The sequence below is a fragment of the Macaca mulatta genome, chromosome 16 (genome assembly GCF_049350105.2).
Source record: "Macaca mulatta isolate MMU2019108-1 chromosome 16, T2T-MMU8v2.0, whole genome shotgun sequence".
Taxonomy (NCBI): Eukaryota; Metazoa; Chordata; class Mammalia; order Primates; family Cercopithecidae; genus Macaca; species Macaca mulatta.
The window spans coordinates 32,593,024-32,617,456 of record NC_133421.1 but is presented as its reverse complement, the minus strand read 5'-3'; positions in this window follow the sequence as shown (position 1 = coordinate 32,617,456).

The following is a 24,433-nucleotide window of genomic DNA, read 5'->3' as shown; positions in this document are numbered from 1 at the left end:
ACAACAGATATTTCCTTTCCCTTTGAAGACGATAGGGCCAAAGGAAATATCCTCCGATAACAAAGAGAAAGAAGCTTTCTGAGAAACTTCTTTGTGTTCTCGGAAGTCATCTCACAGAGTTACAGCTTTCCCCTCAAGAAGTCTTTCGCTAAGACAGTTCTTGTGGAATTCGCAAAGTGATATTTGGAAGCCCATAGAGGGCTATGGTGAAAAAGGAAATATCCTCCGATGAAATCTGGAAAGAACCTTTCTGAGAAACTGCTTAGTGTTCTGTTAATTCATCTCACAGAATTACATCTGTATTTCGTGGATCTCTTTGACAGCCTTATTTCTGTGGAATCTGAGAACAGATATTTCGGATCCCTTTGAAGACTATAGGGCAAAAGGAAATAACCTTCCATATCGAAGAGAAAGAAGCTTTCTGAGAAAGTTCTTTGTGTTCTGTGAAATCATCTCACAGAGTTACAGCTTTCCCCTCAAGAAGCCTTTCGCTAAGACACTTCTTGTGGAATTGGTTAAGTGATATTTTGAAACTCATATAGGGCTATGGAGAAAAAGGAAATATCCTCCGATGAAAACTGGAGAGAAGCTTTCTGAGAAACTGCTTAGTGTTCTGTTAATTCATCTCACAGAGTTACATCTGTATTTCGTGGATCTCTTTGCTAGCCTTATTTCTGTGGAATCTGACAACAGATATTTCCTTTCCCTTTGAAGAATATAGAGCCAAAGGAAATATCCTCCGATAACAAAGAGAAAGAAGCTTTCTGAGAAACTTCTTTGTGTTCTGTGAAATCATCTCACAGAGTCACAGCTTTCCCCTTAAGAAGCCTTTCGCTAAGACAGTTCTTGTGGAATTGGCAAAGTTTATTCGGAAGCCCATAGAGGGCTATGGTGAAAAAGGAAATATCCTCCGATGAAATCTGGAAAGAAGCTTTCTGAGAGACTGCTTAGTGTTCTGTTAATTCATCTCACAGAGTTACATCTGTATTTCGTGGATCCCTTGCTAGCTTTATTTCAGTTAAATCTGAGAACAGATATTTACTTTCCCTTTGAAGACTATAATGCCAAAGGAAATATCCTCCGATAACAAAGAGAAAGAAGCTTTCTGAGAAACTTCTTTGTGTTCTGTGAAATCATCTCACAGAGTTACAGCTTTCCCCTAAAGAAGCCTTTCGCTAAGACAGTTCTTGTGGAATTGGCAAAGTGATATTTGGAAGCCCATAGAGGGCTATGGTGAAAAAGGAAATATCCTCCGTTGAAAACTGGAAAGAAGCTTTTTGAGAAACTGCTTAGTGTTCTGTTAATTCATCTCACAGAGTTACATCTGTATTTCGTGGATCTCTTTGCTAGCCTTATTTCTGTGGCATCTGAGAACAGATATTTCCTTTCCCTTTGAAGACTATAGGGCCAAAGGAAATATCCTCCGATAACAAAGAGAAAGAAGCTTTCTGAGAAACTTCTTTGTGTTTTCTGAAATCAACTCACAGAGTTACAGCTTTCCCCTCAAGAAGCCTTTCGCTAAGACAGTTCTTGTGGAATTGGCAAAGTGATATTTGGAAGCCCATAGAGGGCTATGGTGAAAAAGGAAATATCCTCCGATGAAATCTGGAAAGAAGCTTTCTGAGAAACTGCTTAGTGTTCTGTTAATTCATCTCACAGAGTTACATCTGTATTTCGTGGATCTCTTTCCTAGCTTTATTTCTGTGGAATCTGACAACAGATATTTCGGATCCCTTTGAAGACTATTGGGGGCCAAAGGAAATATCCTCCGATAACAAAGAGAAAGAAGCTTTCTGAGAAACTTCTTTGTGTTCTGTGAAATCATCTCACAGAGTTACAGCTTTCCCCTAAAGAAGCCTCTCGCTAAGACAGTTCTTGTGTAATTGGCAAAGTGATATTTGGAAGCCCATAGAGGGCTATGGTGAAAAAGGAAATATCCTCCGATGAAAACTGGAAAGAAGCTTTCTGAGAAACTGCTTAGTGTTCTGTTAATTCATCTCACAGAGTTACATCTGTATGTCGTAGATCTCTTTGCTAGCCTTATTTCTGTGGAATCTGATAACAGATATTTCCTTTCCCTTTGAAGACGATAGGGCCAAAGGAAATATCCTCCGATAACAAAGAGAAAGAAGCTTTCTGAGAAACTTCTTTGTGTTCTCGGAAGTCATCTCACAGAGTTACAGCTTTCCCCTCAAGAAGTCTTTCGCTAAGACAGTTCTTGTGGAATTCGCAAAGTGATATTTGGAAGCCCATAGAGGGCTATGGTGAAAAAGGAAATATCCTCCGATGAAATCTGGAAAGAACCTTTCTGAGAAACTGCTTAGTGTTCTGTTAATTCATCTCACAGAATTACATCTGTATTTCGTGGATCTCTTTGATAGCCTTATTTCTGTGGAATCTGAGAACAGATATTTCGGATCCCTTTGAAGACTATAGGGCAAAAGGAAATATCCTCCGATAACCAAGAGAAAGAAGCTTTCTGAGAAACTTCTTTGTGTTCTGTGAAATCATCTCACAGAGTTACAGCTTTCCCCTCAAGAAGCCTTTCGCTAAGACAGTTCTTGTGGAATTGGCAAAGTGATATTTGGAAGCCCATAGAGGGCTACGGTTAAAAAGGAAATATACTCCCATGAAATCTGGAAAGAAGCTTTCTGAGAAACTGCTTAGTGTTCTGTTAATTCATCTCACAGAGTTACATCTGTATTTCGTGGATCTCTTTGCTAGCCTTATTTCTGTGGAATCTGAGAACAGATATTTCCTTTCCCTTTGAAGACTATAGGGCCAAAGGAAATATCCTCCAATAACAAAGAGAAAGAAGCTTTCTGAGAAACTTCTTTGTGTTCTGTGAAATCATCTCACAGAGTTACAGCTTTCCCCTCAAGAAGCCTTTCGCTAAGACAGTTCTTGTGGAATTGGCAAAGTGATATTTGGAACCCCTTAGAGGGCTATGGTGAAAAAGGAAATATCCTCCGATGAAATCTGGAAAGAAGCTTTCTGAGAAACTGCTTAGTGTTCTGTTCATTCATCTCACAGAGTTACATCTGTATTTCGTGGATATCTTTGCTAGCCTTATTTCTGTGGATTCTGAGAACAGATATTTCCTTTCCCTTTTAAGACTATAGGGCCAAAGGAAATATCCTCCGATAAAAAAGAGAAAGAAGCTTTCTGAGAAACTTCTTTGTGTTCTGTGAAATCATCTCACAGAGTTACAGCTTTCCCCTCAAGAAGCTTCTCGCTAAGACCCTTCTTTTGGAATTGGCAAAGTGTTATTTGGAAGCCCATAGAGGGCTATGGTGAAAAAGGAAATATCCTCCGATGAAATCCGGAAAGAAGCTTTCTGAGAAACTTCTTAGTGTTCTGTTAATTCATCTCACAGAATTACATCTGTGTTTCGTGGATCTCCTTGCTAGCCTTAATTCTGTGGAATTTGAGAACAGATATTTCGGATCCCTTTGAAGACTACAGGGCAAAAGGAAATATCCTCCGATAACCAAGAGAAAGAAGCTTTCTGAGAAACTTCCTTGTGTTCTGTGAAATCATCTCACAGAGTTACAGCTTTCCCCTCAAGAAGCCTTTCGCTAAGACAGTTCTTGTGGAATTGGCAAAGTGATATTTGGAACCCCTTAGAGGACTATGGTGAAAAAGGAAATATCCTCCGATGAAATCTGGAAAGAAGCTTTCTGAGAAACTGCTTAGTGTTCTGTTAATTCATCTCACAGAGTCACATCTGTATTTCGTGGATATCTTTGCTAGCCTTATTTCTGTGGAAACTGAGAACAGATATTTCCTTTCCCTTTTAAGACTATAGGTCCAAAGGAAATATCCTCCGATAAAAAAGAGAAAGAATCTTTCTGAGAAACTTCTTTGTGTTCTGTGAAATCATCTCACAGAGTTACAGCTTTCCCCTCAAGAAGCTTTTCGCTAAGACCCTTCTTGTGGAATTGGCAAAGTGTTATTTCGAAGCCCATAGAGGGCTATGGTGAAAAAGGAAATATCCTCCGATGAAATCCGGAAAGAAGCTTTCTGAGAAACTGCTTAGTGTTCTGTTAATTCATCTCACAGAATTACATCTGTATTTCGTGGATCTCCTTGCTAGCCTTAATTCTGTGGAATTTGAGAACAGATATTTGGGATCCCTTTGAAGACTACAGGGCAAAAGTAAATATCCTCCGATAACCAAGAGAAAGAAGCTTTCTGAGAAACTTCTTTGTGTTCTGTGAAATCATCTCTCAGAGTTACAGCTTTCCCCTCAAGAAGCCTTTCGCTAAGACAGTTCTTGTGGAATTGGCAAAGTGATATTTGGAAGCCCCTAGAGGGCTATGGTGAAAAAGGTAATATCCTCCGATGAAATCTGGAAAGAAGCTTTCTGAGAAACTGCTTAGTGTTCTGTTATTTCATCTCACAGAGTTACATCTGTATTTCGTGGATCTCTTTGCTAGCCTTATTTCCGTGGAATCTGAGAACAGATATTTCCTTTCCCTTTGAAGACTATAGGGCCAAAGGAAATATCCTCCGATAACACAGAGAAAGGAGCTTTCTGAGAAACTTCTTTGTGTTCTGTGAAATCATCTCACAGAGTTACAGCTTTCCCCTCAAGAAGCCTTTCGCTAAGACAGTTCTTGTGGAATTGGCAAAGTGATATTAGGAAGCCCATAGAGGGCTACGGTGAAAAAGGAAATATCCTCCGATGAAATCTGGAAAGAAGCTTTCTGAGAAACTGCTTAGTGTTCTGTTAATTCATCTCACAGAGTTACATCTGTATTTCGTGGATCTCTTTGCTAGCCTTATTTCTGTGGGACCTGACAACAGATATTTCCTTTCCCTTTGAAGACTATAGGGCCAAAGGAAATATCCTCCGATAACAAAGAGAAAGAAGCTTTCTGAGAAACTTCTTTGTGTTCTGTGAAATCATCTCACAGAGTCACAGCTTTCCCCTCAAGAAGCCTTTCGCTAAGACAGTTCTTGTGGAATTGGCAAAGTTTATTCGGAAGCCCATAGAGGGCTATGGTGAAAAAGGAAATATCCTCCGATGAAATCTGGAAAGAAGCTTTCTGAGAGACTGCTTAGTGTTCTGTTCATTCATCTCACAGAGTTACATCTGTATTTCCTGGATCCCTTGCTATTCTTATTTCAGTTAAATCTGAGAACAGATATTTCCTTTCCCTTTGAAGACTATAATGCCAAAGGAAATATCCTCCGATAACAAAGAGAAAGAAGCTTTCTGAGAAACTTCTTTGTGTTCTGTGAAATCATCTCACAGAGTTACAGCTTTCCCCTCAAGAAGCCTTTCGCTAAGACAGTTCTTGTGGAAATGGCAAAGTGATATTTGGAAGCCCATAGAGGGCTATGTTGAAAAAGTAAATATCCTCCGTTGAAAACTGGAAAGAAGCTTTCTGAGAAACTGCTTAGTGTTCTGTTCATTCATCTCACAGACTTACATCTGTATTTCGTGGATCTCTTTGCTAGCCTTATTTCTGTGGAATCTGACAACAGATATTTCCTTTCCCTTTGAAGACGATAGGGCCAAAGGAAATATCCTCCGATAACAAAGAGAAAGAAGCTTTCTGAGAAACTTCTTTGTGTTCTGTGAAATCATCTCACAGAGTTACAGCTTTCCCCTCAAGAAGCCTTTCGCTAAGACAGTTCTTGTGTAATTGGCAAAGTGATATTTGGAAGCCCATAGAGGGCTATGGTGAAAAAGGAAATATCCTCCGATGAAATCTGGAAAGAAGCTTTCTGAGAAACTGCTTAGTGTTCTGTTAATTCATCTCACAGAATTACATCTGTATTTCGTGAATCTCTTTGCTAGCCTTATTTCTGTGGAATCTGAGAACAGATATTTCGGATCCCTTTGAAGACTATAGGGCAAAAGGAAATATCCTCCGATAACCAAGAGAAAGAAGCTTTCTGAGAAACTTCTTTGTGTTCTGTGAAATCATCTCACAGAGTTACAGCTTTCCCCTAAAGAAGCCTTTCGCTAAGACAGTTCTTGTGTAATTGGCAAAGTGATATTTGGAAGCCCATAGAGGGCTATGGTGAAAAAGGAAATATCCTCCGATGAAAACTGGAAAGAAGCTTTCTGAGAAACTGCTTAGTGTTCTGTTAATTCATCTCACAGAGTTACATCTGTATGTCGTAGATCTCTTTGCTAGCCTTATTTCTGTGGAATCTGACAACAGATATTTCCTTTCCCTTTGAAGACGATAGGGCCAAAGGAAATATCCTCCGATAACAAAGAGAAAGAAGCTTTCTGAGAAACTTCTTTGTGTTCTCGGAAGTCATCTCACAGAGTTACAGCTTTCCCCTCAAGAAGTCTTTCGCTAAGACAGTTCTTGTGGAATTCGCAAAGTGATATTTGGAAGCCCATAGAGGGCTATGGTGAAAAAGGAAATATCCTCCGATGAAATCTGGAAAGAACCTTTCTGAGAAACTGCTTAGTGTTCTGTTAATTCATCTCACAGAATTACATCTGTATTTCGTGGATCTCTTTGACAGCCTTATTTCTGTGGAATCTGAGAACAGATATTTCGGATCCCTTTGAAGACTATAGGGCAAAAGGAAATAACCTTCCATATCGAAGAGAAAGAAGCTTTCTGAGAAAGTTCTTTGTGTTCTGTGAAATCATCTCACAGAGTTACAGCTTTCCCCTCAAGAAGCCTTTCGCTAAGACACTTCTTGTGGAATTGGTTAAGTGATATTTTGAAACTCATATAGGGCTATGGAGAAAAAGGAAATATCCTCCGATGAAAACTGGAGAGAAGCTTTCTGAGAAACTGCTTAGTGTTCTGTTAATTCATCTCACAGAGTTACATCTGTATTTCGTGGATCTCTTTGCTAGCCTTATTTCTGTGGAATCTGACAACAGATATTTCCTTTCCCTTTGAAGAATATAGAGCCAAAGGAAATATCCTGCGATAACAAAGAGAAAGAAGCTTTCTGAGAAACTTCTTTGTGTTCTGTGAAATCATCTCACAGAGTCACAGCTTTCCCCTCAAGAAGCCTTTCGCTAAGACAGTTCTTGTGGAATTGGCAAAGTTTATTCGGAAGCCCATAGAGGGCTATGGTGAAAAAGGAAATATCCTCCGATGAAATCTGGAAAGAAGCTTTCTGAGAGACTGCTTAGTGTTCTGTTAATTCATCTCACAGAGTTACATCTGTATTTCGTGGATCCCTTGCTAGCTTTATTTCAGTTAAATCTGAGAACAGATATTTACTTTCCCTTTGAAGACTATAATGCCAAAGGAAATATCCTCCGATAACAAAGAGAAAGAAGCTTTCTGAGAAACTTCTTTGTGTTCTGTGAAATCATCTCACAGAGTTACAGCTTTCCCCTCAATAAGCCTTTCGCTAAGACAGATCTTGTGGAATTGGCAAAGTGATATTTGGAAACCCAGAGGGCTATGGTGAAAAAGGAAATATCCTCCGATGAATTCTGGAAAGAAGCTTTCTGAGAAACTACTTAGTGTTCTTTTAATTCATCTCACAGAGTCACATTTGTATTTCGTGGATCTCTTTGCTAGCCTTATTTCTGTGGAATCTGAGAACAGATATTTCCTTTCCCTTTGAAGTCTATAGGGCCAAAGGAAATATCCTCCGATAACAAAGAGAAAGAAGCTTTCTGAGAAACTTCTTTTTATTCTGTGAAATCATCTCACAGAGTTACAGCTTTCCCCTCAAGAAGCCTTTCGCTAATACAGTTCTTGTGGAATTGGCAAAGTGATATTTGGAAGCCCATAGAGGGCTAAGGTGAAAAAGGAAATATCCTCCGATGAAATCTGGAAAGAAGCTTTCTGAGAAACTGCTTAGTGTTCTGTTAATTCATCTCACAGAGTTACATCTGTATTTCGTGGATCTCTTTGTTAGCCTTATTTCTGTGGAATCTGACAACAGATATTTCCTTTCCCTTTGAAGACTATAGGGCCAAAGGAAATATCCTCCGATAACAAATAGATAGAAGCTTTCTGAGAAACTTCTTAGTGTTCTGTGAAATCATCTCCCACAGTTACAGCTTTCCCCTCAAAAAGCCTTTCGCTAAGACAGTTCTTGTGGAATTGGCAAAGTGATACTTGGAAGCCCATAGAGGGCTATGGTGAAAAAGGAAATATCCTTTGATGAAATCTGGAAAGAAGCTTTCTGAGAAACTTCTTAGTGTTCTGTTAATTCAACTCATAGAGTTACATCTGTTTTTCGTGGATCTCTTTGCTAGCCTTATTTCTGTGGAATCTGAGAACAGATATTTCGGATCCCTTTGAAGTCTATAGGGCCAAAGGAAATATCCTCCGATAACAAAGAGAAAGAAGGTGCTGAGAACTTCTTTGTGTTCTGTGAAATCATCTCACAGAGTTACAGCTTTCCCCTCAAGAAGCCTTTCGCTAAGACAGTTCTTCTGGAATTAGTAAAGTGATATTTGGAAGCCCATAGAGGGCTATGGTGAAAAAGGAAATATCCTCCGATGAAATTTGGAAAGAAGCTTTCTGAGAAACTGCTTAGTGTTCTGTTAATTCATCTCACAGAGTTACATCTGTATTTCGTGGATCTCTTTGCTAGCCTTATTTCTGTGGAATCTGAGAACTGATATTTCCTTTCCCTTTGAAGACTATAGGGCCAAAGGAAATATCCTCCGATAACAAAGAGAAAGAAGCTTTCTGAGAAACTTCTTTTTGTTCTGTGAAATCATCTCACAGAGTTACAGCTTTCCCCTCAAGAAGCCTTTCGCTAAGACAGTTCTTGTGGAATTGGCAAAGTGATATTTGGAAGCCCATAGAGGGCTATGGTGAAAAAGGAAATATCCTCCGATGAAATCTGGAAAGAAGCTTTCTGAGAAACTGCTTAGTGTTCTGTTAATTCATCTCACAGAGTTACATCCGTATTTCGTGGATCTCTTTGTTAGCCTTATTTCTGTGGAATCTGACAACAGATATTTCCTTTCCCTTTGAAGACTATAGGGCCAAAGGAAATATCCTCCGATAACAAATAGATAGAAGCTTTCTGAGAAACTTCTTTGTGTTCTGTGAAATCATCTCACAGAGTTACAGCTTTCACTTCAAGAAGCCTTTCGCTAAAACAGTTCTTGTGGAATGGGCAAAGTGATATTTGGAAGCCCTTAGAGGGCTTTGGTGAAAAAGGAAATACCCTCCGATGAGATCTGGAAAGCTTTCTGAGAAACTGCTCAGTGTTCTATTAATTCATCTCACAGAATTATATCTGTATTTCGTGGATCTCTTTGCTAGCCATATTTCTGTGGAACCTGACAACAGATATTTCGGATCCCTTTCAAGACTATAGGGCCAAAGGAAATATCCTCCGATAACAAAGAGAAGAAGCTTTCTGAGAAACTTCTTTGTGTTCTGTGAAATCATCTCACAGAGTTACAGCTTTGCCCTCAAGAAGCCTTTCGCTAAGACAGTTCTTGTGGAATTGGCAAAGTGTTATTTGGAAGCCCATAGAGGGCTATGGTGAAAAAGGAAATATCCTGCGATGAAATCTGGAAAGAAGCTTTCTGAGAAACTGCTTAGTGTTCTGTTAATTCATCTCACAGAGTTACATCTGTATTTCGTGGATCTCTTTGCTAGCCCTATTTCTGTGGAACCTGAGAACAGATATTTCCTTTCCCTTTGAAGACTATAGGGTCAAAGGAAATATCCTCCGATAACCAAGAGAAAGCGGCTTTCTGAGAAACTTCTTTGTGTTCTGTGAAATCATCTCACACAGTTATAGCTTTCCCCTCAATAAGCCTTTCGCTAAGAGAGTTCTTGTGGAATTGGCAAAGTGATATTTGGAAGCCCATAGAGGGCTATGGTGAAAAAGTAAATATCCTCCGTTGAAAACTGGAAAGAAGCTTTCTGAGAAACTGCTTAGTGTTCTGTTAATTCATCTCACAGAGTTACATCTGTATTTCCTGGATCTCTTTTCTAGCCTTATTTCTGTGGCATCTGAGAACAGATATTTCCTTTCCCTTTGAAGACTATAGGGCCAAAGGAAATATCCTCCGATAACCAAGAGAAAGAAGCTTTCTGAGAAACTTCTTTGTGTTTTCTGAAATCAACTCACAGAGTTACAGCTTTCCCCTCAAGAAGCCTTTCGCTAAGACAGTTCTTGTGGAATTGGCAAAGTGATATTTGGAAGCCCATAGAGGGCTATGGTGAAAAAGGAAATATCCTCCGATGAAATCTGGAAAGAAGCTTTCTGAGAAACTGCTTAGTGTTCTGTTAATTCATCTCACAGAGTTACATCTGTATTTCGTGGATCTCTTTCCTAGCTTTATTTCTGTGGAATCTGACAACAGATATTTCGGATCCCTTTGAAGACTATTGGGGGCCAAAGGAAATATCCTCCGATAACAAAGAGAAAGAAGCTTTCTGAGAAACTTCTTTGTGTTCTGTGAAATCATCTCACAGAGTTACAGCTTTCCCCTAAAGAAGCCTTTCGCTAAGACAGTTCTTGTGTAATTGGCAAAGTGATATTTGGAAGCCCATAGAGGGCTATGGTGAAAAAGGAAATATCCTCCGATGAAAACTGGAAAGAAGCTTTCTGAGAAACTGCTTAGTGTTCTGTTAATTCATCTCACAGAGTTACATCTGTATGTCGTAGATCTCTTTGCTAGCCTTATTTCTGTGGAATCTGACAACAGATATTTCCTTTCCCTTTGAAGACGATAGGGCAAAGGAAATATCCTCCGATAACAAAGAGAAAGAAGCTTTCTGAGAAACTTCTTTGTGTTCTCGGAAGTCATCTCATAGAGTTACAGCTTTCCCCTCAAGAAGTCTTTCGCTAAGACAGTTCTTGTGGAATTCGCAAAGTGATATTTGGAAGCCCATAGAGGGCTATGGTGAAAAAGGAAATATCCTCCGATGAAATCTGGAAAGAACCTTTCTGAGAAACTGCTTAGTGTTCTGTTAATTCATCTCACAGAATTACATCTGTATTTCGTGGATCTCTTTGATAGCCTTATTTCTGTGGAATCTGTGAACAGATATTTCGGATCCCTTTGAAGACTATAGGGCAAAAGGAAATAACCTTCCATATCGAAGAGAAAGAAGCTTTCTGAGAAACTTCTTTGTGTTCTGTGAAATCATCTCACAGAGTTACAGCTTTCCCCTCAAGAAGCCTTTCGCTAAGACACTTCTTGTGGAATTGGTTAAGTGATATTTTGAAACTCATATAGGGCTATGGAGAAAAAGGAAATATCCTCCGATGAAAACTGGAGAGAAGCTTTCTGAGAAACTGCTTAGTGTTCTGTTAATTCATCTCACAAAGTTACATCTGTATTTCGTGGATCTCTTTGCTAGCCTTATTTCTGTGGAATCTGACAACAGATATTTCCTTTCCCTTTGAAGAATATAGAGCCAAAGGAAATATCCTCCGATAACAAAGAGAAAGAAGCTTTCTGAGAAACTTCTTTGTGTTCTGTGAAATCATCTCACAGAGTCACAGCTTTCCCCTCGAGAAGCCTTTCGCTAAGACAGTTCTTGTGGATTTGGCAAAGTTTATTCGGAAGCCCATAGAGGGCTATGGTGAAAAAGGAAATATCCTCCGATGAAATCTGGAAAGAAGCTTTCTGAGAGACTGCTTAGTGTTCTGTTAATTCATCTCACAGAGTTACATCTGTATTTCGTGGATCCCTTGCTAGCCTTATTTCCGTTAAATCTGAGAACAGATATTTCCTTTCCCTTTGAAGACTATAATGCCAAAGGAAATATCCTCCGATAACGAAGAGAAAGAAGCTTTCTGAGAAACTTCTTTGTGTTCTGTGAAATCATCTCACAGAGTTACAGCTTTCCCCTACAGAAGCCTTTCGCTAAGACAGTTCTTGTGGAATTGGCAAAGTGATATTTGGAAGCCCATAGAGGGCTATGGTGAAAAAGTAAATATCCTCCGTTGAAAACTGGAAAGAAGCTTTCTGAGAAACTGCTTAGTGTTCTGTTAATTCATCTCACAGAGTTACATCTGTATTTCGTGGATCTCTTTGCTAGCCTTATTTCTGTGGCATCTGAGAACAGATATTTCCTTTCCCTTTGAAGACTATAGGGCCAAAGGAAATATCCTCCGATAACAAAGAGAAAGAAGCTTTCTGAGAAACTTCTTTGTGTTCTGTGAAATCATCTCACAGAGTTACAGCTTTGCCCTCAAGAAGCCTTTCGCTAAGACAGTTCTTGTGGAATTGGCAAAATGATATTTGGAAGCCCATAGAGGGCTATGGTGAAAAACGAAATATCCTCCGATGAAATCTGGAAAGAAGCTTTCTGAGAAACTGCTTAGTGTTCTGTTCATTCATCTCACAGACTTACATCTGTATTTCGTGGATCTCTTTGCTAGCCTTATTTCTGTGGAATCTGACAACAGATATTTCCTTTCCCTTTGAAGACTATAGGGCCAAAGGAAATATCCTCCGATAACAAAGAGTAAGAAGCTTTCTGAGAAACTTCTTTGTGTTCTGTGAAATCATCTCACAGAGTTACAGCTTTGCCCTCAAGAAGCCTTTCGCTAAGACAGTTCTTGTGGAATTGGCAAAGTGTTATTTGGAAGCCCATAGAGGGCTATGGTGAAAAAGGAAATATCCTGCGATGAAATCTGGAAAGAAGCTTTCTGAGAAACTGCTTAGTGTTCTGCTAATTCATCTCACAGAGTTACATCTGTATTTCGTGGATCTCTTTGCAAGCCCTATTTCTGTGGAACCTGAGAACAGATATTTCCTTTCCCTTTGAAGACTATAGGGTCAAAGGAAATATCCTCCGATAACCAAGAGAAAGAGGCTTTCTGAGAAACTTCTTTGTGTTCTGTGAAATCATCTCACACAGTTATAGCTGTCTCCTCAATAAGCCTTTCGTAAGACAGTTCTTGTGGAATTGGCAAAGTGATATTTGGAAGCCCATAGAGGGCTATGGTGAAAAAGGAAATATCCTCCGATGAAATCTGTTAAGAAGCTTTCTGAGAAACTGCTTAGTGTTCTGTTAATTCATCTCACAGAGTTACATCTGTATTTCGTGGATCTCTTTGCTAGCCTTATTTCTGTGGAATCTGACAACAGATATTTCCTTTCCCTTTGAAGACTATAGGGCCAAAGGAAATATCCTCCGATAACACAGAGAAAGAAGATTTCTGAGAAACTTCTTTGTGTTCTGTGAAATCATCTCACAGAGTTACAGCTTTCCCCTCAAGAAGCCTTTCGCTAAGACAGTTTTTGTGGAATTGGCAAAGTGATATTTGGAAGCTCATAGAGGGCTATGGTGAAAAAGGAAATATCCTCCGATGAAATCTGGAAAGAAGCTTTCTGAGAAACTGCTTAGTGTTCTGTTAATTCATCTCACAGAGTTACATCTGTATTTCGTGGATCTCTTTCCTAGCTTTATTTCTGTGGAATCTGACAACAGATAATTCGGATCCCTTTGAAGACTATTGGGGCCAAAGGAAATATGCTCCGATAACAAAGAGAAAGAAGCTTTCTGCGAAACTTCTTTGTGTTCTGTGAAATCATCTCACAGAGTTACAGCTTTCCCCTAACGAATTCTTTCGCTAAGACAGTTCTTGTGTAATTGGCAAAGTGATATTTGGAAGCCCATAGAGGGCTATGGTGAAAAAGGAAATATCCTCCGATGAAAACTGGAAAGAAGCTTTCTGAGAAACTGCTTAGTGTTCTGTGAATTCATCTCACAGAGTTACATCTGTATGTCGTAGATCTCTTTGCTAGCCTTATTTCTGTGGAATCTGACAACAGATATTTCCTTTCCCTTTGAAGACGATAGGGCCAAAGGAAATATCCTCCGATAACAAAGAGAAAGAAGCTTTCTGAGAAACTTCTTTGTGTTCTTGGAAGCCATCTCCCAGAGTTACAGCTTTCCCCTCAAGAAGTCTTTCGCTAAGACAGTTCTTGTGGAATTCGCAAAGTGATATTTGGAAGCCCATAGAGGGATATGGTGAATAAGGAAATATCCTCCGATGAAATCTGGAAAGAACCTTTCTCAGAAACTGCTTAGTGTTCTGTTAATTCATCTCACAGAATTACATCTGTATTTCGTGGATCTCTTTGATAGCCTTATTTCTGTGGAATCTGTGAACAGATATTTCGGATCCCTTTGAAGACTATAGGGCAAAAGGAAATAACCTTCCATATCGAAGAGAAAGAAGCTTTCTGAGAAACTTCTTTGTGTTCTGTGAAATCATCTCACAGAGTCACAGCTTTCCCCTCAAGAAGCCTTTCGCTAAGACAGTTCTTGTGGAATTGGCAAAGTTTATTCGGAAGCCCATAGAGGGCTATGGTGAAAAAGGAAATATCCTCCGATGAAATCTGGAAAGAAGCTTTCTGAGAGACTGCTTAGTGTTCTGTTAATTCATCTAACAGAGTTACATCTGTATTTCGTGGATCACTTGCTAGCCTTATTTCAGTTAAATCTGAGAACAGATATTTCCTTTCCCTTTGAAGACTGTAATGCCAAAGGAAATATCCTCCGATAACAAAGAGAAAGAAGCTTTCTGAGAAACTTCTTTGTGTTCTGTGAAATCATCTCACAGAGTTACAGCTTTCCCCTCAAGAAGCCTTTCGCTAAGACAGTTCTTGTGGAATTGGCAAAGTGATATTTGGAACCCCTTAGAGGGCTATGGTGAAAAAGGAAATATCCTCCGATGAAATCTGGAAAGAAGCTTTCTGAGAAACTGCTTAGTGTTCTGTTAATTCATCTCACAGAGTTACATCTGTATTTCGTGGATATCTTTGCTAGCCTTATTTCTGTGGATTCTGAGAACAGATATTTCCTTTCCCTTTTAAGACTATAGGGCCAAAGGAAATATCCTCCGATAAAAAAGAGAAAGAAGCTTTCTGAGAAACTTCTTTGTGTTCTGTGAAATCATCTCACAGAGTTACAGCTTTCCCCTCAAGAAGCTTTTCGCTAAGACCCTTCTTGTGGAATTGGCAAAGTGTTATTTGGAAGCCCATAGAGGGCTATGGTGAAAAAGGAAATATCCTCCGATGAAATCCGGAAAGAAGCTTTCTGAGAAACTGATTAGTGTTCTGTTAATTCATCTCACAGAATTACATCTGTATTTCGTGGATCTCCTTGCTAGCCTTAATTCTGTGGAATTTGAGAACAGATATTTCGGATCCCTTTGAAGACTACAGGGCAAAAGGAAATATCCTCCGATAACCAAGAGAAAGAAGCTTTCTGAGAAACTTCTTTGTGTTCTGTGAAATCATCTCACAGAGTTACAGCTTTCCCCTCAAGAAGCCTTTCGCTAAGACAGCTCTTGTGGAATTTGCAAAGTGATATTTGGAACCCCTTAGAGGGCTATGGTGAAAAAGGAAATATCCTCCGATGAAATCTGGAAAGAAGCTTTCTGAGAAACTGCTTAGTGTTCTGTTAATTCATCTCACAGAGTTACATCTGTATTTCGTGGATCTCCTTGCTAGCCTTAATTCTGTGGAATTTGAGAACAGATATTTCGGATCCCTTTGAAGACTACAGGGCAAAAGGAAATATCCTCCGATAACCAAGAGAAAGAAGCTTTCTGAGAAACTTCTTTGTGTTCTGTGAAATCATCTCACAGAGTTACAGCTTTCCCCTCAAGAAGCCTTTCGCTAAGACAGTTCTTGTGGAATTGGCAAAGTGATATTTGGAAGCCCCTAGAGGGCTATGGTGAAAAAGGAAATATCCTCCCATGAAATCTGGAAAGAAGCTTTCTGAGAAACTGCTTAGTGTTCTGTTAATTCATCTCACAGAGTTATATCTGTATTTCGTGGATCTCTTTGCTAGCCTTATTTCTGTGGAATCTGAGAACAGGTGTTTCCTTTCCCTTTGAAGACTATAGGGCCAAAGTAAATATCCTCCGATAACCAAGAGAAAGAAGCTTTCTGAGAAACTTCTTAGTGTTCTGTGAAATCATCTCACACAGTTACAGCTTTCCCCTCAAGAATCCTTTCGCTAAGACAGTTCTTGTGGAATTGGCAAAGTGATATTTGAAAGCCCATAGAGGGCTACGGTGAAAAAGGAAATGTCCTTCGATTAAATCTGGAAAGAAGCTTTCTGAGAAACTGCTTAGTGTTCTGTTCATTCATCTCACAGACTTACATCTGTATTTCGTGGATATCTTTGCTAGCCTTATTTCTGTGAAATCTGACAACAGATATTTCCTTTCCCTTTGAAGACTATAGGGCCAAAGGAAATATCCTCCGATAACAAAGAGAAAGAATCTTTCTGAGAAACTTCTTTGTGTTCTGTGAAATCATCTCACAGAGTCACAGCTTTCCCCTCAAGAAGCCTTTCGCTAAGACAGTTCTTGTGGAATTGGCAAAGTTTATTCGGAAGCCCATAGAGGGCTATGGTGAAAAAGGAAATATCCTCCGATGAAATCTGGAAAGAAGCTTTCTGAGAGACTGCTTAGTGTTCTGTTAATTCATCTCACAGAGTTACATCTGTATTTCCTGGATCCCTTGCTAGCCTTATTTCAGTTAAATCTGAGAACAGATATTTCCTTTCCCTTTGAAGACTATAATGCCAAAGGAAATATCCTCCGATAACAAAGAGAAAGAAGCTTTCTGAGAAACTTCTTTGTGTTCTGTGAAATCATCTCACAGAGTTACAGCTTTCCCCTAAAGAAGCCTTTCGCTAAGACAGTTCTTGTGGAATTGGCAAAGTGATATTTGGAAGCACATAGAGGGCTATGGTGAAAAAGGATATATCCTCCGTTGAAAACTGGAAAGAAGCTTTCTGAGAAACTGCTTAGTGTTCTGTTAATTCATCTCACAGAGTTACATCTGTATTTCGTGGATCTCTTTGCTAGCCTTATTTCTGTGGCATCTGAGAACAGATATTTCCTTTCCCTTTGAAGACTATAGGGCCAAAGGAAATATCCTCCTTATAACCAAGAGAAAGAAGCTTTCTGAGAAACTTCTTTGTGTTTTCTGAAATCAACTCACAGAATTACAGCTTTCCCCTCAAGAAGCCTTTCGCTAAGACAGTTCTTGTGGAATTGGCAAAGTGATATTTGGAAGCCCATAGAGGGCTATGGTGAAAAAGGAAATATCCTCCGATGAAATCTGGAAAGAAGCTTTCTGAGAAACTGCATAGTGTTCTGTTAATTCATCTCACAGATTTACATCTGTATTTCGTGGATCTCTTTCCTAGCTTTATTTCTGTGGAATCTGACAACAGATATCTCAGATCCCTTTGAAGACTATTGGGGGCCAAAGGAAATATCCTCCGATAACAAAGAGAAAGAAGCTTTCTGAGAAACTTCTTTGTGTTCTGTGAAATCATCTCAAAGAGTTACAGCTTTCCCCTAAAGAAGCCTTTCGCTAAGACAGTTCTTGTGGAATTGGCAAAGTGATATTTGGAAGCCCATAGAGGGCTATGGTGAAAAAGGAAATATCCTCCGTTGAAAACTGGAAAGAAGCTTTCTGAGAAACTGCTTAGTGTTCTGTTAATTCATCTCACAGAGTTACATCTGTATTTCGTGGATCTCTTTGCTAGCCTTATTTCTGTGGAATCTGACAACAGATATTTCCTTTCCCTTTGAAGACGATAGGGCCAAAGGAAATATCCTCCGATAACAAAGAGAAAGAAGCTTTCTGAGAAACTTCTTTGTGTTCTGTGAAATCATCTCACAGAGTTACAGCTTTCCCCTCAAGAAGCCTTTCGCTAAGACAGTTCTTGTGGAATTGGGAAAGTGATATTTGGAAGCCCATAGAGGGCTATGGTGAAAAGGGAAATATCCTCCCATGAAATCTGGAATGAAGCTTTCTGAGAAACTGCTTAGTGTTCTGTTAATTCATCTCACAGAGTTACATCTGTATTTCGTGGATCTCTTTGCTAGCCTTATTTCTGTGGAATCTGAGAACAGATATTTCCTTTCCCTTTGAAGACTATAGGGCCAAATGAAATATCCTACGATAACCAAGAGAAAGAAGCTTTCTGAGAAACTTCTTTGTGTTCTGTGAAATCATCTCACAGAGTTACAGCTTTCCCCTCAAGAAGCCTTTCGCTAAGACAGTTCTTGTGGAATTGGCAAAGTGATATTTGGAAGCCCATAGAGGGCTATGGTGAAAAAGGAAATATCCCCAGATGAAATCTGGAAAGAAGCTTTCTGAGAAACTGCTTAGTGTTCTGTTAATTCATCTCGCAGAGTTACATCTGTATTTCGTTGATCTCTTTGCTAGCCTTATTTCTGTGGAATCTGACAACAGATATTTCCTTTCCCATTTGAAGACTATAGGGCCAAAGGAAATATCCTCCGATAACAAAGAGAAAGAAGCTTTCTGAGAAACTTCTTTGTGTTCTGTGAAATCATCTCACAGAGTTACAGCTTTCCCCTCAATAAGCCTTTCGCTAAGACAGTTCTTGTGGAATTGGCAAAGTGATATTTGGAAACCCAGAGGGCTATGGTGAAAAAGGAAATATCCTCCGATGAATTCTGGAAAGAAGCTTTCTGAGAAACTACTTAGTGTTCTTTTAATTCATCTCACAGAGTCACATCTGTATTTCGTGGATCTCTTTGCTAGCCTTATTTCTGTGGAATCTGAGAACAGATATTTCCTTTCCCTTTGAAGTCTATAGGGCCAAAGGAAATATCCTCCGATAAGAAAGAGAAAGAAGCTTTCTGAGAAACTTCTTTTTGTTCTGTGAAATCATCTCACAGAGTTACACCTTTCCCCTCAAGAAGCCTTTCGCTAAGACAGTTCTTGTGGAATTGGCAAAGTGATATTTGGAAGCCCATAGAGGGCTATGGTGAAAAAGGAAATATCCTCCGATGAAATCTGGAAAGAAGCTTTCTGAGAAACTGCTTAGTGTTCTGTTAATTCATCTCACAGAGTTACATCTGTATTTCGTGGATCTCTTTGTTAGCCTTATTTCTGTGGAATCTGACAACAGATATTTCCTTTCCCTTTGAAGACTATAGGGCCAAAGGAAATATCCTCCGATAACAAATAGATAGAAGCTTTCTGAGAAACTTCTTTGTGTTCTGTGAAATCATGTCACAGAGTTACAGCTTTCACTTCAAGAAGCCTTTCGCTAAAACAGTTCTTGTGGAATTGGCAAAGTGATATTTGGAAGCCCTTAGAGGGCTTTGGTGAAAAAGGAAATACCCTCCGATGAGATCTAGAAAGAAGCTTTCTGAGAAACTGCTCAGTGTTCTATTAATTCATCTCACAGAATTATATCTGTATTTCGTGGATCTCTTTGCTAGCGTTATTTCTGTGGAATCTGACAAAAGATATTTCGGATCCCTTTGAAGACTATAGGGCCAAAGGAAATATCGTCCGATAACAAAGAGAAAGAAGCTTTCTGGGAAACTTCTTTGTGTTTTGTGAAATCATCTCACAGAGTTACACCTTTCCCCTCAAGAAGCCTTTCGCTAAGACAGTTCTTGTGGAATTGGCAAAGTGATATTTGGAAGCCCATAGAGGGCTATGCTGAAAAAGGAAATATCCTCCGATGAAATCTGGAAAGAAGCTTTCTGAGAAACTGCTTAGTGTTCTGTTAATTCATCTCACAGATTTACATCTGTATTTCGTGGATCTCTTTGCTAGCCTTATTTCTGTGGAATCTGAGAACAGATATTTCGGATCCCTTTGAAGACTATAGGGCAAAAGGAAATATCCTCCGATAACAAAGAGAAAGAAGCTTTCTGTGAAACTTCTTTGTGTTCTGTGAAATCATCTCACAGACTTACAGCATTCCACTCAAGAAGCCTTTCGCTAAGACAGTTCTTGTGGAATTGGCAAAGTGATATTTGGAAGCCCATAGAGGGCTATGGTGAAAAAGGAAATATCCTCCCATGAAATCTGGAAAGAAGCTTTCTGAGAAACTGCTTAGTGTTCTGTTAATTCATCTCGCAGAGTTACATCTGTATTTCGTGGATCTCTTTGCTAGTCTTATTTCTGTGTAATCTGAGAACAGATATTTCCTTTCTTTTTGAAGACTATGGGGCCAAAGGAAATATCCTCCGGTAACAAAGAGAAAGAAGCTTTCTGAGAAACTTCCTTGTGTTCTGTGAAATCATCTCACAGAGTTACAGCTTTCCACTCAAGAAGCCTTTCGCTAAGACCCTTCTTGTGGAATTGGCAAAGTGTTATTTGGAAGCCCATAGAGGGCTATGGGGAAAAAGGAAATATCCTCCGATGAAATCTGGAAAGAAGCTTTCTGAGAAACTGCTTAGTGTTCTGTTACTTCATCTCACAGAGTTACATCTGTATTTCGTGGCTCTCTTTGCTAGCCGTATTTCTGTGGAATCTGAGAACAGATATTTCGGATCCCTTTGAATACTATAGGGCCAAAGGAAATATCCTCCGATAGTACAGAGAAAGGAGCTTTCTGAGAAACTTCTTTTTGTTCTGTGAAATCATCTCACAGAGTTACAGCTTTCCCCTCAAGAAGCCTTTCGCTAAGACAGTTCTTGTGGAATTGGCAAAGTGATATTTGGAAGCCCATAGAGTGCTATGGTGCAAAAGGATATGTCCTCAGATGAAATATGGAAAGAAGCTTTCTGAGAAGCTGCTTAGTGTTCTGTTAATTCATCTCACAGAGTTACATCTGTATTTCATGGATCTCTTTGCTACCTTTATTTCTGGGGAATCTGAGAACAGATATTTCCTTTCCCTTTGAAGACGATAGGGCCAAAGGAAATATCCTCCGATAACAAAGAGAAAGAAACTTTCTGAGAAACTTCTTTGTGTTCTGGGAAATCATCTCAAAGATTTACAGCTTTCCCCTCAAGAAGCCTTTCGCTAAGAGAGTTCTTGTGGAATTGGCAAAGTGATATTTGGAAGCCCATAGAGGGCTATGGTGAAAAAGGAAATATCCTCCGATGAAATCTGGAAAGAAGATTTCTGAGAAACTGCTTAGTGTTCTGTTAATTCATCTCACAGATTTACATCTGTATTTCGTGGATCTCTTTGCTAGCCTTATTTCTGTGGAATCTGAAAACAGATATTTCCTTTCCTTTTGAAGACTATAGGGCAAAAGGAAATATCCTCCGATAACAAAGAGAAAGAAGCTTTCTGAGAAACTTCTTTGTGTTCTGTGAAATCATCTCACAGAGTTACAGCATTCCCCTCAAGAAGCCTTTCGGTAACACAGTTCTTGTGGAATTGGCAAAGTGATATTTGGAAGCCCATAGTGGGCTATGGTGAAAAAGGAAATATCCTCCGATGAAATCTGGAAAGAAGCTTTCTGAGAAACTGCTCAGTGTTCTGTTAATTCATCTCACAGAGTTAAATCTGTATTTCGTGGATCTCTTTGCTAGCCTTATTTCTGTGGAATCTGAGAACAGATATTTCCTTTCCCTTTGAAGACTATAGGGCCAAAGGAAATATCCTCCGATAACAAAGAGAAAGAAGCTTTCTAAGAAACTTCTTGTGTTCTGTGAAATCATCTCACAGAGTTACAGCTTTCCCCTCCAGAAGCCTTTCGCTAAGACAGTTTTTGTGGAATTGGCAAAGTGATATTTGGAGGCCCATAGAGTGCTATGGTGAAAAACGAAATATCCTCTGATGAAATCTGGAAAGAAGCTTTCTGAGAAACTGCTTAGTGTTCTGTTCATTCATCTCACAGAGTTACATCTGTATTTCGTGGATCTCTTTGGTAGCCTTATTTCTGTGGAATCTGACAACAGATATTTCGGATCCCTTTGAAGACTATAGGGACAAAGGAAATATCCTCCCATAACAAAGAGAAAGAAGCTTTCTGAGAAACTTCTTTGTGTTCTGTGAAATCATCTCACAGAGTTACAGCTTTCCTATCAAGAAGCCTTTCGCTAAGACAGTTCTTGTGGAATTGGCAAATTGATATTTGGAAGCCCATAGAGGGCTATGATGAAAAAGGAAATATCCTCTGATGAAATCTGGAAAGAAGCTTTCTGAGAAACTGCTTAGTGTTCTGTTAATTCATCTCACAGAGTTACATCTGTAGTTCGTGGACCTCTTTGCTAGCTTTATATCTGTGGAATCTGAGAAAAGATATTTCGGATCCCTTTGAAGACTATAGGGCCAAAGGAAATATCCTCCGATAACAAAGAGAAAGACGCTTTCTGAGAAACTTCTTTGTGTTCTGTGAAATCATCTCACAGAGTTACAGCTTTCCCCTCAAGAAACCTTTCGCTAAGACAGTTCTTGTGGAATTGGCAAAGTGATATTTGGAAGCCCATAGAGGGCTATGGTGAAAAAGGAAATATCCTCCGATGAAATCTGGAAAGAAGCTTTCTGAGAAACTGCTTAGTGTTCTGTTAATTCATCTCATAGAGTTACATCTATATTTCGTGGATCTCTTTGCTTGCCTTATTTCTGTGGATTCTGACAACAGATATTTCCTTTCCCTTTGAAGAATATAGGGCCAAAGGAAATATCCTCCGATAACAAAGAGAAAGAAGCTTTCTGAGAAACTTCTTTGTGTTCTGTGAAATCATCTCACAGTTACAGCTTTCCCCTCAAGAAGCCTTTCGCTCAGACAGTTCTTGTGGAATTGCCAAAGGGATATTTGGAAGCCCATAGAGGGCTATGGTGAAAAAGAAAATATCCTCCGATAAAATCTGGAAAGAATCTTTCTGAGAAATGGCTTAGTGTTCTGTTAATACATCTCACAGAGTTACATCTGTATTTCGTGGATCTCTTTGCTAGCCTTATTTCTTTGGAATCTGAGAACAGATATTTCGGATCCCTTTGAAGACTATAGGGCCAAAAGAAATATCCTCCGATAACAAAGAGAAAGAAGCTTTCTGAGAAACTTCTTTGTGTTCTGTGAAATCATCTCACAGAGTTACAGCTTTCCCCTCAAGAAGCCTTTCGCTAAGACAGTTCTTGTGAAATTGACAAAGTGATATATGGAAGCCCATAGAGGGCTAAGGTGAAAAAGGAAATATCCTCCGACGAAATCTGGAAAGAAGCTTTCTGAGAAACTGCTTAGTGTAATGTTAATTCATCTCACAGAGTTACATCTGTATTTCGTAGATCTCTTTGCTAGCCTTATTTCTGTGGCATCTGAAAACAGATATTTCCTTTCCCTTTGAAGACTATAGGGCCAAAGGAAATATCCTCCGATAACAAAGAGAAAGGAGCTTTCTGAGAAACTTCTTTGTGTTCTGAGAAATCATCTCACAGAGCTACAGCTTTCGCCTGGAGAAGCCTTTCGCTAAGATAGTACCTGTGGAATTGGCAAAGTGATATTTGGAATCCCGTAGAGTGCTATGGTGCAAAAGGAAATATCCTCAGATGAAATATGGAAAGAAGCTTTCTGAGAAACTGCTTAGTGTTCTGTTAATTCATCTCACAGAGTTACATCTGTATTTCATGGATCTCTTTGCTAGCTTTATTTCTGTGGAATCTGAGAACAGATATTTCCTTTCCCTTTGAAGATGATAGGTCCAAAGGAAATATCCTCCGATAACAAAGAGAAAGAAACTTTCTGAGAAACTTCTTTGTGTTCTGTGAAATCATCTCACAGATTTACAGCTTTCCCCTCAAGAAGCCTTTCGCTAAGAGAGTTCTTGTGGAATTGGCTAAGTGATATTTGGAAGCCCTTAGAGGGCTATGGTGAAAAAGGAAATATCCTCCGATGAAATCTCTAAAGAAGCTTTCTGCGAAACTGCTTAGTGTTCTGTTAATTCATCTCAAAGAGTTACATCTGTATTTCGTGGATCTCTTTGCTAGCCTTATTTCTGTGGAATCTGAGAACAGATATTTCGGATCCATTTGAAGACTATACGGCCAAAGGAAATATCCTGCGATAAAAAAGAGAAAGAAGCTTTCTGAGAAACTTCTTTGTGTTCTGTGAAATCATCTCACAGAGTTACAGTTTTCCCCTCAAGAAGCCTTTCGCTAAGACATTTCTTGTGGAATTGGCAAAGTGATATTTGGAAGCCCATAGAGGGCTATAGTGAAAAATGAAATATCCTCCGATGAAATCTGGAAAGAAGATTTCTGAGAAACTGCTTAGTGTTCTGTTAATTCATCTCACAGTGTTACATCTGTATTTCGTGGATCTCTTTGTTAGCCTTATTTCTGTGGAATCTGACAACAGATATTTCGGATCCCTTTGAAGACTATAGGGCCAAAGGAAATATCCTCCCATAACAAAGAGAAAGAAGCTTTCTGAGGAACTTCTTTGTGTTCTGTGAAATCATCACACAGAGTTACAGCTTTCCCCTCCAGAAGCCTTTCGCTAAGAGAGTTCTTGTGGAATTGGCAAAGTGATATTTGGAAGCCCATAGAGGGCTAGGTTGAAAAAGGAAATATCCTCCGATGAAACCTGGAAAGAAGCTTTCTGAGAAACTGCTTAGTGTTCTGTTAATTCAACTGACAGAGTTACATCTGTATTTCGTGGATCTCTTTGCTAGCCTTTTTTCTGTGGAATTTGACAACAGATATTTCCGATCCCTTTGAAGACTAAACGGCCAAAGGAAATATCCTCGGATAACAAAGAGAAAGAAGCTTTCTGAGAAACTTCTTTGTGTT